Source organism: Mesoplodon densirostris, chromosome 3 (assembly GCF_025265405.1).
Source record: "Mesoplodon densirostris isolate mMesDen1 chromosome 3, mMesDen1 primary haplotype, whole genome shotgun sequence".
In the NCBI taxonomy this organism is placed as follows: domain Eukaryota; kingdom Metazoa; phylum Chordata; class Mammalia; order Artiodactyla; family Ziphiidae; genus Mesoplodon; species Mesoplodon densirostris.
This window is the reverse complement of record NC_082663.1, coordinates 64,650,312-64,666,723: the sequence shown is the minus strand read 5'-3', so window position 1 is coordinate 64,666,723 and position 16,412 is coordinate 64,650,312. Positions and strand designations below refer to the sequence as shown.

Here is a 16,412-nt window from a genome sequence, read left to right as displayed (position 1 = left end):
TTCCCTTTTTGCAGGCACCATACAGTTTCCTTGGCTTTGCCAAGTCACGTACTATTCCTTCTTCCAAAATACTTCTTTCAAAATTGTATTAAAATTACACAGTGGAGTCACTTCTGTTCTTTGGGTTTATGGGTTTATACCTTCTTTTTCCCTTCACTTTCATTTTAGTGTAGTTTCAGAAACGGAAGATATATGTGTGCAATTAATTTGCCATGTTTGACCCGAATCACTGAGCCTTAGCTTTTGAATTTATATAAGGCATCTTTCAGAATGTGTTGACACTGTTGATGGTTAATTGATTAGCATTTGGTGGATGATGAAGTGTTGACTTTCTAAAAATCCCTCTGACTTGACCGGAAAACTCAGTGCATGATGTAACCACATCTTAAAATTTAAAAGTTAAAGTTGATCATCAGCCCAAACCTCAGCAAAGCAGAGCACTTACTCTCTCAACTGTCAGGTAGCTAAGGTGTTGCTACAGTTTGTTCATTAGCACTGTGCCTCTTGAGCACTTGTAACAAACATTAAGCACTTTATTTGTGTCATGAGTCACGCTAGGCGCTGGCAATACAAAGATGAGTAGACAGTCATTTAAACAAGAAATTACATTACTGTGACTTAAGTGCTGTAACAGAGATGTATGTTGTATTTGCCAGCACAGAGAAGGAAGTGCCCTCCTCTACCTGGGAAGGTCAGAGAAAGCTTCACATAGCCAGTTATGTTTGTTTGGAGCATTAAAGAACAAACAAGAGTTGATGAGGGCCAGGGGGGACCAGTGAGGAGAGGGAAAATGTATGAGGAGGTTGTTAGGGTATTTTGGGCAGGGGAGTGGCAAAGGTACAGCTTCAAAGGTGGCATATGCTAGTTAGAAAGTTTAAGGTAGTTTGGCATAACTCAGATATAATATAAAAGTAGATTTGGCTAGAAAGTTAGTCCAGGGCTAGATGATGGATCTGTCATGTTAGAGGATTGTACTTTCTGTAGATTAGTGGTCTCCACATGTTTTTGTGGCACCCATATCAATGAAAGATGTTGAGCATACTCCTTCATATGTGTATATTTATAAGTTGCATGTCCTACTGTGTGTGTGTAAACACACATACATATATATTATAAAACATAAAAATAGAAATGAAAGAGGAGAAAATAACTTATTCCTGTACCCCACTTTAGAGGCCATTGCTTTACATAGTGGTGAGCAAAGGAACAATTTTAAGCTGGTAGAGTTAATACCATGCTTGTGTTTTAGATTAACTACTCAGGTTACAATATGGGACGAAGTTTTAGACTTGGAGGAGGGGTGTGTGTATATGAGAGAGAAATGAGGGGGGTCTTGGAGATCCTCAAATTTAATTGTGTAATAGGTTAATGGCAGCAGCTTAATCAAGAATAATGGCTTGAATTAAGGTAGAGTAGAACATGGGCTGAAGTCAAAAGAGATTTAAGTAGTACTATCTATAAGCATTGAAAATGAACTCTGTTGATATAGAGGGGTAAGGAGATTGGCTTGGTCAGCCATTAGTTGAGATAGGGAACAAGGAGAAAAGCAAGTTTGCAGTGAGGTGAGATGACAAATTGAGTAAAAATTGATGTATTTATGGCCAACTATGTGGGAATGCCTCATAGTTGGGTATCCAGGTCTGGAATTCAGGAAAAGAGAACTAGGCTGATGATAGAGTTTTGGGAATCATTAGAATATATACGTAGTGGTTGAAACTTTGAATGTGGATGAGCTCACTCAGGATATTTATAGAAAAGGGCAGATCAGGCCTCTCTGGGGGAATAGTCATTTAAGGGGCAGCAAAGAAGCTGAGAGAGCTGTCAGGCTAGAACAGTGAGAGAACAGTGTCAAAAAGCCAAGAAAGGGAGTTTCCAGAATTGAGTAGCCAGGATCAAATGTAGCAGAAACATCACATGAGGCAAAAAGTATCTATTAGGTTGGGTAAGTAGTGGTCCTTTAACGACCTTACCTTGAGAAGTTTGAGCAGCCTGGGATGGAAGCCAAATTGCCACCAGGTGATGGTGCTAATGAAGGATGAGGAAGCAGGGACCGTAAGTGTAGGCTTCTCCTTTAAGACTAAGCTTCTCTGGAATAGAGTGTAGCTTCAGCAAGCTCTAGAGTTCAGCTTCAGCAGGCTCTAGAGTTCAAGAAATTGTTGTGGTTTTGTTTTCAAAATGGGACTAAGCATTCTTTTTAGACCCTGAGAAAGGAGTCCATAGCTAGGGGTATTTAAAAATTAGAGTACAGAGGGATAATTACTGAGAAAGGAGATGGGAGAGAGTGCAGTCTGGAGCACAGGAGAAATAGGTAACCTTAAATAGGAGGCATATCTTCCTTGTAGACTGGAGCGATGTATGTATGGAAGGATATCATTTGGTTAAGTTTGTAGGTTAAAGGGCAGGAGACTGGGAGGGAGTTCCTTAGCTGGGGGACTCCATTTCCTCAATTCATTCCCTGATTCATGTAATAAACAAATATTCTAAATGCCTGCTATGCCTCAGGCACTATTCTAAGTATATGAGCTACATCTGTGAACAAAGAGCCTTGCCTTCATGGGCATGTATTCTAGCAAACGATGAAAGACAAGGCCATCTTCTGAGAGTGCAGAGCCGCGGTCCCCAACCCTTGTGGCACGGGGGACCGGTTTTGTGGAAGACAGTTTTTCCATGGGGTTGGGGGAGGGATGTGGTTCGGGCAGTAACGCGAGCGCTGGGGAACGACGGGGCGCGACAGATGAAGCTTCGCTCACTCATCCACCGCTCACCTCCTGCTGTGCGGCCCGGTTCCCAACAGGCTGTGGACCGGTACCATTCCGCGGCCCGGGGGTTGCGGACCCCTTGTGTAGAGGATGAAGGTTGGTCAGAGCCTTGGGAAGAGAGGTGAAGAATGGGAGAGATTACCAGCCATGAACAGTGAGGAGCTTACAGGGCCCACCTGAGGTTAAAGCACAGGTTTTGGTGCTCCTGTTGTGGAAACAGTCTAAATCCAGGTTGCTCCTGTACCTGAGAAGCAGAGAACCGTGTCTTAGAAGGGCTTTCTTGGCCTCCATTCTGCTAAAAATGAAGCACAAAAGAGGTATGTCCAATTTTGGTAGTGTTCTATTTAGAGTTATTTACATATGCCCCTTTTCCTTCTGTAGAGAACATTCTTATCTTAGGAAATCAACCTAGTAAGTATTAAGTTTGCCAGAATGGCACCAGTTTCTTAACATTTGAAGACTTTTCTGTGGGAAGCATCCTGGAACCTAGTCCTGTGGCATGTCCTGGAGCTCTCCTGAGTTCTGGGGCTCCATTTAATATTTATCTCCCCATCCCTCACTTGTGCCCTGTACACACGCCACACACAACACACATGCACTCATGGGGAACCAGAGTGTAGAGGGGTCCTTTACTGAATTTTTTTTTCTGTCATACTGGGGAAAGTCACAGAGGTTAATTGATTGGCGTAAACACTCGAACATTGCTCTGATGCCTATCGAGAACTCAGTATGGTATTACTATTTTGGAACCAGTTTTGCAACTTTAACTTACCCTGTCTTTCTTACTCTTGATAAATGTAAATATTCTTAGTCTTCTTGGATGGGTGGGCTTTGTTTTCTTTCTAGTCATTCAAAGTACCTGTATTCCTTGGCTAATTCTAATTTCACTAACATGACAGCTTGGATAGCATTTTATTTTTTATGGGGACTTTCATGCTGGAGGAATAAGTCTTAACTAGCAAATTGAACAGCATTTTTCTTTTTTGTAGTAGTTAGAATCAGTTAAGAAACAGAGACTTTGAAGTGAAATAAATTTTACTTCAGCTTTTGTTCTATAAAGTTTAATTTCACCATCAAGCTCTAAATTGATGGAACTGGCACCATTTTTTAAAGTTTTTTTTTTTTAATTTAACCTCGAGAGATGGATTTAGGCTGCAGAAGCTCTAGCTGTGATATAGAATAGCATAGTATAATACAGGCAGAGCAGTTTAGAAATCAAATGAGGTCTCTTGAACCAGCCAGTGGCTACATTTAAATTATTGATCCTCTTAGCTCTGTGATCTTGGGCAGGTTACTTAAGTTTTGTATGTCTTCGTTGCCTCATCTGTAAAATAGGGATAGAATTATGAAGGTTAAAAGATCAAATATAAACAAGTTGTTAAAACATGTGGCAATAGGAACTACTTAATAAATCACAATTATTATAACTATAGTTTTTATACAATTATGTTTCTGGTATTAAAACTAAGTTTTGTGTTTTTTTGACTTCTAAATAAAGAACATGAAAACATTTTTTTAAGTTCTAGTGTTACTGAAAGCCAAAGATAAGATTTTAGACTTTATCACCTTCTAATAAAATACCCATTAAAAAACCCCTTCCTCCTATATTTTATATCCAAAGAACTTAAGCTGTTTAATGTTCTAATTTCATTGATTATCTTGAAATATCCTGATTTGGGGGACCTTGATGGAACCATGAAAATATTCATCCTCATTAAGGAAGTTGAGGTTTAAATATTATATGTGATAGGGATAATCACCTATTCTGTAATTAATTTTATAAGACGCACATACAACTATTTTTATGAAAACTCTTCAGTATAGTTAAGCCATCTTGTTGGTCACCTTAATAGGTCTACAGAAGATTATTTAAATATCTGATTAGGTCTTTCTTATTAGACGTGTTCACCAATTACAAGAATCTTTAAAGTCAGATATTATTAAATTACTCAGATTAGAGTTTAATATAGGAACAGTTAAGTAAAAAACCAAAAGAATAAAACATACTCATACTTATTACCTAAAAATATGTTTCTAAATTCTTATGATAGCATTAGTTTAGACCATAAGTGTCATGAGGGCAGGAACTGCCTTGTCTGTTAATTCAAGTAACATGTTTATTGAGCGTCCACCGTGCACCCAGCACTTTTTCAAGTGCTGGGAGTATTGCAGGGAACATAGTAGACAAAAATTCCAGTCCTCATGAGATCACATTTTTATGTCAATTGTATCTGCACTGCTTGGCACATGACAGGTGTTCAAGAATATGTTCCTCTACACCCTTTAGCTGCCCCAGAGGCTGAGTATAAAGGTGCAAATAGTCTCCTTCCCTAGCCAGTTACTGTTAGGGGCTACAAGTCAAGTTATGCTAGGGGGCTTTGTATGTCTCCTCCATGGCTCTGTCTGCAGAGGTCATGGGACCCTGGAGGATTTTAAGCAGCAGAGTGAAATTTCAGTTCACATCAAAGTGTTGCATTTATGCAGTTGAAATACTTGTTTGACCCCAGAGAGCCTGTTTTTCCTCTTTTAGTAACTGAATGTTGGGTCTAACTTGAATATAAGTTAAAAATTAAAGTAGTATATTAACTTTTTCAAGTAGAGTTTTCATGTAGATGGAGGAAAGAACCTTAGAGATATTCTGCCTGTTTTTTTTTTTTTGTTTTTTTTTTTTTTTTGCGGTATGCGGGCCTCTCACTGCTGTGGCCTCCCCCGCCGCGGAGCACAGGCTCCGGACGCGCAGGCTCAGCGGCCATGGCCCACGGGCCCAGCCGCTCCGCGGCATATGGGATCCTCCCAGACCGGGGCACGAACCCGCATCCCCTGCATCGGCAGGCGGACTCTCAACCACTTGCGCCACCAGGGAGGCCCCTGTTTTTTTTTTTAATTAATGTTTTGTTTCCCTTTGTTTTCAGATGCAGAAATAACCTTGTAAGTCGGTACCTGTGTTATTTTTAAGTGAAGCAGGTGAGGGCTTTGCCCAAAGTCCCAATGTTAGAAGGTGGTAGAGCCTAGCCTTCTATTGCTTCGCCTTGTGTTCTTTCCTCTAGAAAGAAACATACACCACTCAGTACACCATCCATTAGTACGGGCCAACCTAAAAATCGGTTGTTTGACAAGTTTATACATTTCTTGTATTTTGAAATTTTGAAATCTCTCCCTTTTCTGAATCCTCTTAGCACTTTATATTACCTCTCCTGTGGCATTTATCACTTTGTACTCTTACATAATTATCTTCTATTAGAAAAAAAATTTTTCTAGTTGAAACCTCTCTGAGAATAGGATGTATATGTGGTTCCTCTTTGTCTATTCCCCACAGCTCTTAACTGAATGCCTGGCATTCACTAGGTACTCAAATTATTAAACATGTACTCAACAGAGATTATATTTTGGGTCTGGTAACCATGAAAACCCACAAGAATCTACTTAGCCTAAAACAGTTTAAGAAGCTCTTTGGTTTAGCCTCAAATCTAGGTTTGAATTCTGGCTTCATCCTTAACTTGGCTTTGTGATCTTCAATAGCTCACTTACATCCTTTTCTTCATCTGTAAAATGGAAATAGTATGTGCTCCATCCAGATTCAAGATTTAGGTAGTAAAATGTATCCAAAGCATCTAGTGCTTGATGTACTAATAGCCACTCAATAAATGGTAACTATTCCATTTTGAAATTTATTTTCTATTTATTATAAATGTGCAGATTTTAGTAATAACTGTTACTATGTGCAGGATTTATAATAACATAGAGGAAGTTCTGTGGTGAAAAGTTGACAATATTTTGTGTGGTTTTGTGTGGTTATCAGATTGTAAAGTCTGGGCTTTTTGGCTTACTAGTTATTTATTTAGGATGTCTGATTTTGGGCTCTATGGACTGATTTACACTACGAAAACTTAAAAGCGACTGATAAATAAACTAGAATGGCAATTTATTAATAAGTCATTAGAAATACATCCTCTCCCATAGAAAAAAATGCCACAGTGGAACCCTTGGAATCAGGAGGTTGCTTGACGGGTAAAGGTAACTGATTGGATGTTTAGTGCTACAGTAGTCTCATGAATCAATCTTCACCTGCCACTGGGATTGTTGGGACCCCCTCACCCCCAGAGAGTGCTAGGGGCACTGCCTAATCACCTCTCATGAATCGCCTGTTCTTACAAGTTATCTGCTTTTGTGCTGCATATTCTTTTTTTTTTTTTTTTTTCTTTTTGCGGTATGTGGGCCTCTCACTGCTGTGGCCTCTCCCGTTGCGGAGCACAGGCTCCGGACGCGCAGGCCCAGCGGCCATGGCTCACGGGCCCAGCCGCTCCGCGGCATATGGGATCCTCCCAGACCGGGGCACGAACCCGCATCCCCTGCATCGGCAGGCGGACTCTCAACCACTTGCGCCACCAGGGAGGCCCTGTGCTGCATATTCTTGAAGGAAAAAACAAAACACTTGGAGGTTTCATACTTAGTCATTAGCCTGTCATTTCTGCCTGAGTTTACAGCCTCACTTTGGTTGGATTAGGGGAGCTTAGATAGACTCCTAAATTTTTAAAATTTAAATTTTGTATTAAGAAAAGTTTTAAGCATACAAAAACCTAAAGAGATTTGTATAATTAACCCCTATGCATCCATCATCCAGCTTCAACAGTTATTAACATATGGCACATATTGTTTCATCTCTACTGCCTGTCCCTCTCCACATTATTTTAAAGCAAATTCTAGACATGATAGAATTTTACCTATAAATATTAAGTATGTATCACTAAGAAATAGGACTATTTAAAAAAATATGTACAATACTATCATCATACCAAAAAATCCCACTAATAATTTCTTAACATCTAATCAGTGATCAGAGCTCCCCAATTACCTCATCAGTCTTTTTAAATCATTGAATTGTTCAAATCAGCTTCCAGACATGTTTCACACATTGCACTTGGTTGATACATTTCTTGGGTTTCTTTTAATCTATAACAGCATCCTCCCTTTCTTGCTGTTTATTTATCAAATTTGTCATCTAGAATTTTACATATTCTGGATTTGGCAGGCAATATCCTCACGGTGTTGTTTAACTTGTTCCTCTGTTCTCCTATCTTTGGTAAACTTGTGGCTAGGTCTAGGCTTGATTGGATTCAGGTTTGAAATTCTTCCCTCAAGAATATGTCATAGGTGGTTGTGGTTTACTTCCTATCTGTCGCATTATACCAGAAGGCACATAGCTGTGTCTTGGCAGTTCTCTTTTTGTATGTTAACGTTGATCATGGGACTCAGTATTATCAACTTGATCCATCAATTATATTCTTTCAGTGAAACCATTATATTTTAGTTATTTCTAATTTTATTCTCAAGGAGTACCTTGCTGTCAAACATTATTGCCTTTCTTCTAATTTGTTCTTCACATGCAGCCAGAATGATCTTTTAAGTGTTAGTTAGATCATGTACTACCCTGCTTAAAACTCTTCAGTGGTATCCCATTACTCATAAACTAACACCTGAACTTCCACCCATTCTGTGAAGATCTGCATAACCTGGGCTTGATCTGCCTTTCTACACCTCATGTTATGCCATTCTGTCCTTTGAGCAGAAGTATGCCTTTATTCATAGCATAGGCTCTTGTAGTAGACTGCCTGAGTGTGTGATCTTGGGCAAGTCATTTTAACTGCTCTGTGCCTCAGTTTCCCCATATTTTAAAGTCAGTGTTTTAAGAGTATATGCAGTAGGATTCTAATGATAAAGTAATACATATAAATCACTTAAAACAATGCCATACAAAATAATAAATACCAAATATTAACTGTTGGTTGTTGCTGGTGCTGGTGTTCTCTCTCTCTCTGTGTTGCAGCCACACTGTATTTTTCAGTTTCTGGAACTGCCAAGCTCTTGCCAGCCTCAAGATCTATCCACATTGTTCTGATTATCTCTTGCTACATAACAAACCACTCAAAATTTAGTGGCCTAAAACAACAGTATCATTTATCTAGCTCACCAATAGCAAGTTGGGTAGAGCTTGGTGAGGACAGCTCATATCTGCTCTATGTGGCACTGTCTGGGGTGGCTCAACTGGGGGCTGCAAGATCTACTTGTAAATGGGTCATTCATATGGTTGGCAGGATAGTGTTGGCTCTTGACTGTGAACTCAGCCAGGGACCTTGGTTCTTCTCCGCAGGCTGTTTAGCTTTCCTTGCTGCATCATGGTCAAATTTGAAGAGTGAGTGCCCTACAAGAACCAGGCTGAAAGCTGGATGGCCTATTACCACCTGGTCTCAGAAGTCATACAGCGTCACTCTGGCCTCATTGTTTTGGTCTAGCAATCACAAAGGTCCATTCAGATTTAAGGGAAGCGGACATAAACTCCACCTCCTGATAGGTGGATGACATGGTTCTAGAAGAGGGACAGGAGTTATTGTTGCAGCCATCTTTGGAAAATGCATTTTGTCACACACATGCTATTGTCTGAGCCTATGAAACACTATTATCACTCCGATTCCCACTCTTTAGCTAACTATCCCATCTAAATCTCTTCCTCCATTCCTGATGTGCACTCTCTTTCCCACAGCTCTCTATTTTCTTTGGCAATACAGATCACAGTTGGTAATTATCTCTTTAAGTCCATGAAGGTTAAGGCCTGTTATGTGCCTAGAATCCTTTGAAATGTTAAAATGTATTCTTTGTAACTTACAAATATAAGCATCATATATCACATTTTCATTAGCAATAGCATATTCCAAACTTTGTTGGAAGAAAGGAACAGACATACAGAAACACCAGGAGTCAGTCCTTTAACTCCTCAGAGTTCATCTCCTACCGTTAGCTTAGGGTGAGGATGGGGTAGAGGAGAAACACATATATAAATTTTGTGAGGGAGAGGAGGTAGGAGGAGGAAGCAGTTTGAACGGCTGAATTCCTACTATTCTCCCTGTACTTTTAAACCTAAACCCACAAGTCTATTTTCTATTCCCCTATTCCTCTAGGATCCAGTTCATGGCAAAAGGCTTCTAGCTGGTCTGACAAAGAAATACTCACTACTCTCAGGGAGCAGCCAAATAGATGTACTTTATTCAAGAAAAGCTAACCCGACCCTCACTCAGAAACAGTGTTCTTTTACTTTTGGCACAGATCCAACAAGATTAGGTTCCAGGTTTCTCAGCCCCCAGGAGACTGGGTAGGAAAGAGAGAATAGACTTTTCGAAGTGAGATATAGATAACAGCAAGAAAAACAGCTGTTGGTGCCTCAGATATTGTGGCCTGGGAATAGTTAGGTGGGGTAGAAGTTTTCACAAATCCGAAAGGCTTTTATTAGTTAATAAACATAGCATGCCAGTTGCTGAGTGTTAGAGACAGAAGGGTGAACAGACTCTTGGAGCTTGCAATCTGGGGATGGGAGTAGACTTTATGATTACTTTTACTTTTAACCTACATGTGTCTTTATATTTTAAATGATTTTCTTATAAACATCATATGGTTAGGTGTTCCTTTATATCCAGTATGACAGTCTCTGCCTTTTAATTGGGGTGTTTAGACCATATACATTTAATATGATTATTGATATTATTTGAGTTTAAGTCTACCATCTTACTTGTTTGCAGTTTGTCCCATCTATTCTTTGTTCCCTTCTCTTCATGCTCTTTTGCCTTGTTTTGGCATACTTACTTGAGTATATTTTATAATTCCTTTTATTTACTATGTTGGCTTACTAACTATACCTCTAAATATGTTTTGTTGTTGTTTAGTGACTCTTTAGTGTTTGTAGTATGTACTCATCACACTCTACCTTCAGGTGGTATTATATCTCTTCACATATAATAAGAACCTTACAATAGTATAGTGTTTGTGCTATTGTTATACATTTTACTTCTACTAATAACATAACCCTCAAAATAAATTGTTACTATTTTTACTTAATCAATTATGTTTTTTTTTTTTTTTTTTTTTTTTTTGCGGTATGCGGGCCTCTCACTGTTGTGGCCTCCCCCGTTGCGGAGCACAGGCTCCGGACGCGCAGGCTCCGGACGCGCAGGCTCAGCGGCCATGGCTCATGGGCCCAGCCGCTCCGCGGCATATGGGATCCTCCCAGACCGGGGCACGAACCCGTATCCCCTGCATCGGCAGGCGGACTCTCAACCACTTGCACCACCAGGGAGGCCCAATCAATTATGTTTTTAAAATTTATTTTATTAATCTATTTTTGGCTGCATTGGGTCTTCGTTGCTGTGCATGGGCTTTCTCTAGTTATGATGAGCAGGGCCTACTCTTCGTTGCAGTGCATGGGCTTCTCATTGCGGTGACTTCTCTTGCTGCAGAGCATGGGCTTTAGGTGCATGGGCTTCAGTAGTTGTGGCACGCAGGTTCTGTAGTTGTGGCTCGTGGGCTCTAGAGGACAGGCTCTGTAGTTGTGGCGCACGGACTTAGTTGCTCCGCAGCATGTGGAATCCTCATGGTTACATGAAAGTAACCATTAACTATTTTAAAGCATATAGCATTTAGCACATTCACAAGGTTATGTAAACATCGCCTCTGTCTAGTTCTAAGATATTTTCATCACCCTAAATTCACTTTCATTTTTTTTTTTTTTTTTGCGGTACATGTGCCTCTCACTGTTGTGGCCTCTCCCGTTGCGGAGCACAGGCTCCGGATGTGCAGGCTCAGCAGCCATGGCTCACGGGCCCAGCCGCTCCGTGGTATTTGGGATCTTCCTGGACCGGGGCACGAACCCATGTCCCCTGCATCAACAGGCGGACTCTCAACCACTGTGCCACCAGGGAAGCCCTCACTTTCATTTTTGAAATATGTTTTTACTGGGCAGAGAATTCTTTTTTTTTTTTTTTTTTTTTTGCAGTACGCAGGCCTCTCACTGCTGTGGCCTCTCCTGTTGCGGAGCACAGGCTCCGGACGCGCAGGCTCAGTGGCCATGGCTCACGGACCCAGCCGCTCCGCGGCATGTGGGATCTTCCCGGACCGGGGCACGAACCTGTGTCCCCTGCATTGGCAGGTGGACTCTCAACCACTGCGCCACCAGGGAAGCCCCAGAGAATTCTTGATGAGTTTTTCTTTTCATACTTTTAAGATGTTGTTTCACTGTCTTCTGGCTTGTGTTATTTCCAATGAGAAACCTGCTATCATTTTTCCTTTATTCCTCTGTATGTAATGTGCCCCACAATCCTGAGATTGTGTTTAAGGTTTTCTCTTTATCATTGGTTTTAAGCAATTTAATTATGATGTCCCTTGGTGAAGTTTTTTTTCATGTTTCTTTGTGCTTCACATTTGTCAAGCTTTTTGGGTTTGTGGCTTTAGGATATTATCCAGTTTGTAAATTTTCCAACTGTAATTTCTTCAAATATTTTTTTCCATTCTTCCAATCTTTGAGAATTTCAATTGCATGTATATTAGGCTACTTGAAGTTGTTCCATAATAATTACATTGATACTCTATTTTTGTGCTTTTTTCCCTCTGTGCTTTATTTTGAGTAGTTTCTATTTCTGTATCTTCAAATTAGTTTTCTTTCCTTTGGCAGTGTTTAATTTGCTGTTAATTTCATCCAGTATGTTTTTCATCTCCAGAAAACTGATTTGGGGCTTTTATATATCTTCAAGTCTCTCCCTAAAATGCTTATGCTTTCCTCTGCCTTCTTGAACATGTGGACTGTCATTATAATAACTATCTTAATGTCCTTGTCTACTAGTCCTATCATCTGTGTCGTTTCTGGGTCTGTTTCTGTTGACTGATTTTTCTGTTCTTTATGGATTTAATTCTCTGAGTGTTAGATATTTAGAATTTTAGTTTATTGAGTGCTGAATATTTTTGTATTTTAAATATTCTTGTAGAAGGGCTTAATGAAAGAAGCAGGATATTTTCTAATATTTATACAGAGATAATAACTTGTATAGTTATAACACTCATCTCAGAGGGAATGAGGAAGTAAAACGTATTTGTTAGCATGACAATAACAAAGATTTATAACTTATGAGATTTTGAATCAGTCAGTGAGTAATTCAAAAATGAAGGAGAAAGAAACTTAAGTCTAGTTTTCATTGCCAGACAACATTCTCTTATCTGGGAGTAGTGAAAAGTCCTGGGCTTTGCAATTGGTCTTGGATTTGAATCCTAGAGATACCAGTACTGGCTGTGACCTTTGGCCAATTATTTAAACTATCCCCTCCTCCAAGTCCTTTTTTGTTTGTTTGTTTGTTTGTTTTTAATCTAACTTCTTTTATATCTTAGAGTTGTTTTGAGATGGAAATGAGAATTTATATAAGGTATTTACATGTAATAGGAATTCAACAAAATGTTACTTTCTTCCTCTACCTTTTCTCCTTTTAGCTGTTTCATTTTGCAACAGTGCTGCTTTTGAATCACATGTTGGTTTGAAATGGGAGAAAAATAGTCACTACTCAACTACTCTTGTTACTCTTGAACAATTATTGTAACTCTTCCCATGGCAAGAGTTATTCTTGAGCTTTAATTTTCATCAAATTACCCGCAGTTGAAAATACCCAGTTGGCAACTTGCCTAAAATTGCTTTAATACATTCAAATTTGCTTCTATTAAGATTTTATGCTATTTTTTCAGTTATTCTCTCCCTATTAAGTAAACATATTATTTGAGATATATGATGAGAAACTTATTTTTAACATAGTTTAGAATAAATTAATTCTGTAAATGGCAGAGGGTTAATAGATTTTAACTGAAGATTTGTACCGTCTATTAGTGTATTAGTTTCCTATGTCTGCTGTAACAAATTACCACAAAGTTGGTATTAAGATAACACACATTTATTCTCTTACAGTTCTAGATATCAGAAGTCCAAAATCAGTTTCACAGGGGTGAAACCAAGGTGTCAGCAAGGCTTCAGTCCCTCAGGAAGCTCTAGGGGAGAATGGTCTTCTTGCCTTTTCCACTTTCTAGAGCTGCATTCCTTGTATTCATGGTTCATGGCCTCTTCTTCCATTTCAAAGCCATCAGTGTAGCATCTTCCAGTCTCCCTGACTCTTCTTTTGTCACATAAGCTTCTTCTTTACTTAAATCTCCCTCTGCCACCTTCTTATAAGGACAATTGTGGTTACATTTCGGGTCCACCAGCATAATCCAGAAGAATCTCTCCGCCTAAGGAGTCTTAATCACAGCTGCAAAATCCTGTTTACGAACAAGGTAACATTCACAGGTTCTGGGTATTAAGAGCTGGATATCTTTGGGAGCAATTATTCAACCTTCCACAATTATTTAAAGAGGATATCAATAAATCCTATTTTTCAAATGGTATAATTTTTTTTTTTTTTTTGCAACCCTACATTTAAAAGATCTATCAATTTACTGAAGTCTTCTGTTGCTCTCCCATTTTACATTGATTATTTACAATTTCACCTAGTGACGTATGTTTTTTTCTATGTCCACGTCACAGATATTTAGTTGTGATGACTGATGAGAAAAAGATTGTTTAAAAGTATTTCCTGGGCCTCCCTGGTGGCGCAAGTGGTTGAGAGTCCGCCTGCCGATGCAGGGGATACGGGTTCGTGCCCCGGTCTGGGAGGATCCCATATGCCGCGGAGCGGCTGGGCCCGTGAGCCATGGCCGCTGAGCCTGCGCGTCCGGAGCCTGCGCGTCCGGAGCCTGTGCTCCGCAACGGGGGAGGCCACGGCAGTGAGAGGCCCGCATACCGCAAAAAAAAAAAAAAAAAAAAAAAAAAAAAAGTATTTCCTAAAGTAGTTCATACAGCCCACTTTATAAAACTTGTTTTTATGTAATCTAACCTTTCTGACTGTGTGTGTGTGTGCGTGCATGTGTGTGTAGGAATTCTGTAATGGTTCAGACAGCTTTTACAGAAAGTATAAAGTACAACTAGTTAGGGAATTACATTTTTAAAACTAAAGGGAAACACTTTCCTGGAAAAACTTCTTTATCAGAGGTGAAGTGTTCAATAAAATGCTGGAAGAATTAAATTCTTAGATGTTTTCTGCCAGAAAGAAACCAAATCAAGACAGGAAAAACAACAAGGAGAAAGTAGAAAGTATCTTCACAAGTGTATAGCTCCTCTTTCATCAAAATATGCATATTATTCCTGTCATGTAATCCTTTTCAGAAATGCCCTGTGTGATGAAACCTAGTTAATGTCTGAAGCAGATATAAGATACATTGGAATTAGTAACTTCTAGTCTCAAAGACCAATGTTTTCACCTCAGACAGGCTAACACTATTATTGTTATTGTTGTTATTGTTATTATTGTATTTTGTTACAGAGGTGAAATCATTGTATCAAAATACAGATCAGAGGGTTATCTTCCCTTGCAGAAGGAAAGCTCAAGAACTATGATAATTGGCATGACTAAAAGTAAGTTTTTGGATTCTTCCAAGCCACACTATCATTCCAATAAAGTGTTATAATACAAATTATTTTCAAAATACAAGTAAAAGGTAAGTGGTGCCAGTGCACATACATATATCCCATGAAAACACTTAAGTACTCTTAACATTGCTTAACATGCATAGTAGGTATAGTTGTCTAGCTATACTATCCCACTTCTGTCAACAAAATTTCAGCTCAAGGGCCAGGCAAGAGTTTGGTTACATCAGTGAACTCAGGTTTACCTGGCAAAAGAACTCTTTTCCCATCCAAGGAGTCAGTATAGGATAAAGATGTGGGCTCTGGAGCCAGGCCGTGTTTGTGTGCTGGCTCTACCATGTGTCATCTGGAGCAAATTACATACCCTTCTATGCCCCAGGTTCCTCATCTGCAAAAGAGTGTTAATAGTAACTACCTCACACAGGTTGAGAGGATTAAATAACGCAGGTGTAGTGCTTATAACAGTGACCATATGGTAAGCTCTCAAAAATGTTAATTATAACCAAAGAATTTACCACGTATCCATTTTGTAAGTTTAAGCTTTTGCTTTCAGGCTTAAGAGCGCCGTATTTGAATTTCTTAGTTTGAGTTATCCAATCTACGGATCTCTTCCTTTGGCACAAATGATGGAAGTTGTATGCTTATTGATTTATAAAAGGGAAACGGTTAAGATGTTATATCATTCCAACTGCAAAAGGTTAAAAACTCAACTTTTTTATCACTATTACTTTTTAAAATTCAATAACTAGTGTTTAAGCTATTCAGTTTTTATTATATTAGTTCTGTAATCTTTCAGTTACTACAGAGAATTTCCAGTAATTTGTAAAATCAGGAACAAGGTAAAACAGGATGGTTAAAGATACAGTGTTGAAAAGAAATATGAGTAGATACAGCAGACACCTGAGATAAGATCAGTATTAGTGGAAAACAGAACATGGCTGAGCTTCTTGACAAATGAGTGAGAAGTGTGTTGAGTTGTAGTCTTGTTTCGGCATAACAGCAAGCAGACAAATTTTTCCCTAGCACTGTCATATGAAATACTGAATAATATGGGGATCCAAAGGGAGTTTGTTGTTAGTCTGTTAAGAGATTCAAGGGAGAACTTTAAATCTTAATTCAGTGAAGGCTTTCTTCTAAGGAATTGCGATAAGCAGAAATTTGCCTTCTGACTTTATCAATAATATAGGGGGAGGGAAAGATTAGTCTTGGAGAATTTATAATTGTTAGCAGGGTTTTTTTAAAAATCTTTATTCAATTATAATTGCTTTACAATGTTGTATTAGTTTCTGCTGTACAACAAAGTGAATCAGCTATATGTATACCTATATTCCCATATC

At 39.1% G+C, this 16,412-nt stretch overlaps 1 protein-coding gene across 1 annotated transcript in view; it reads left to right on the top strand.

Annotated features, from left to right (window-relative positions):
• HOMER1 (homer scaffold protein 1) overlaps positions 1 to 16,412 on the top strand; it is a 137,740-nt gene that overhangs the window by 13,578 nt on the left and 107,750 nt on the right. The window lies entirely within an intron of this gene.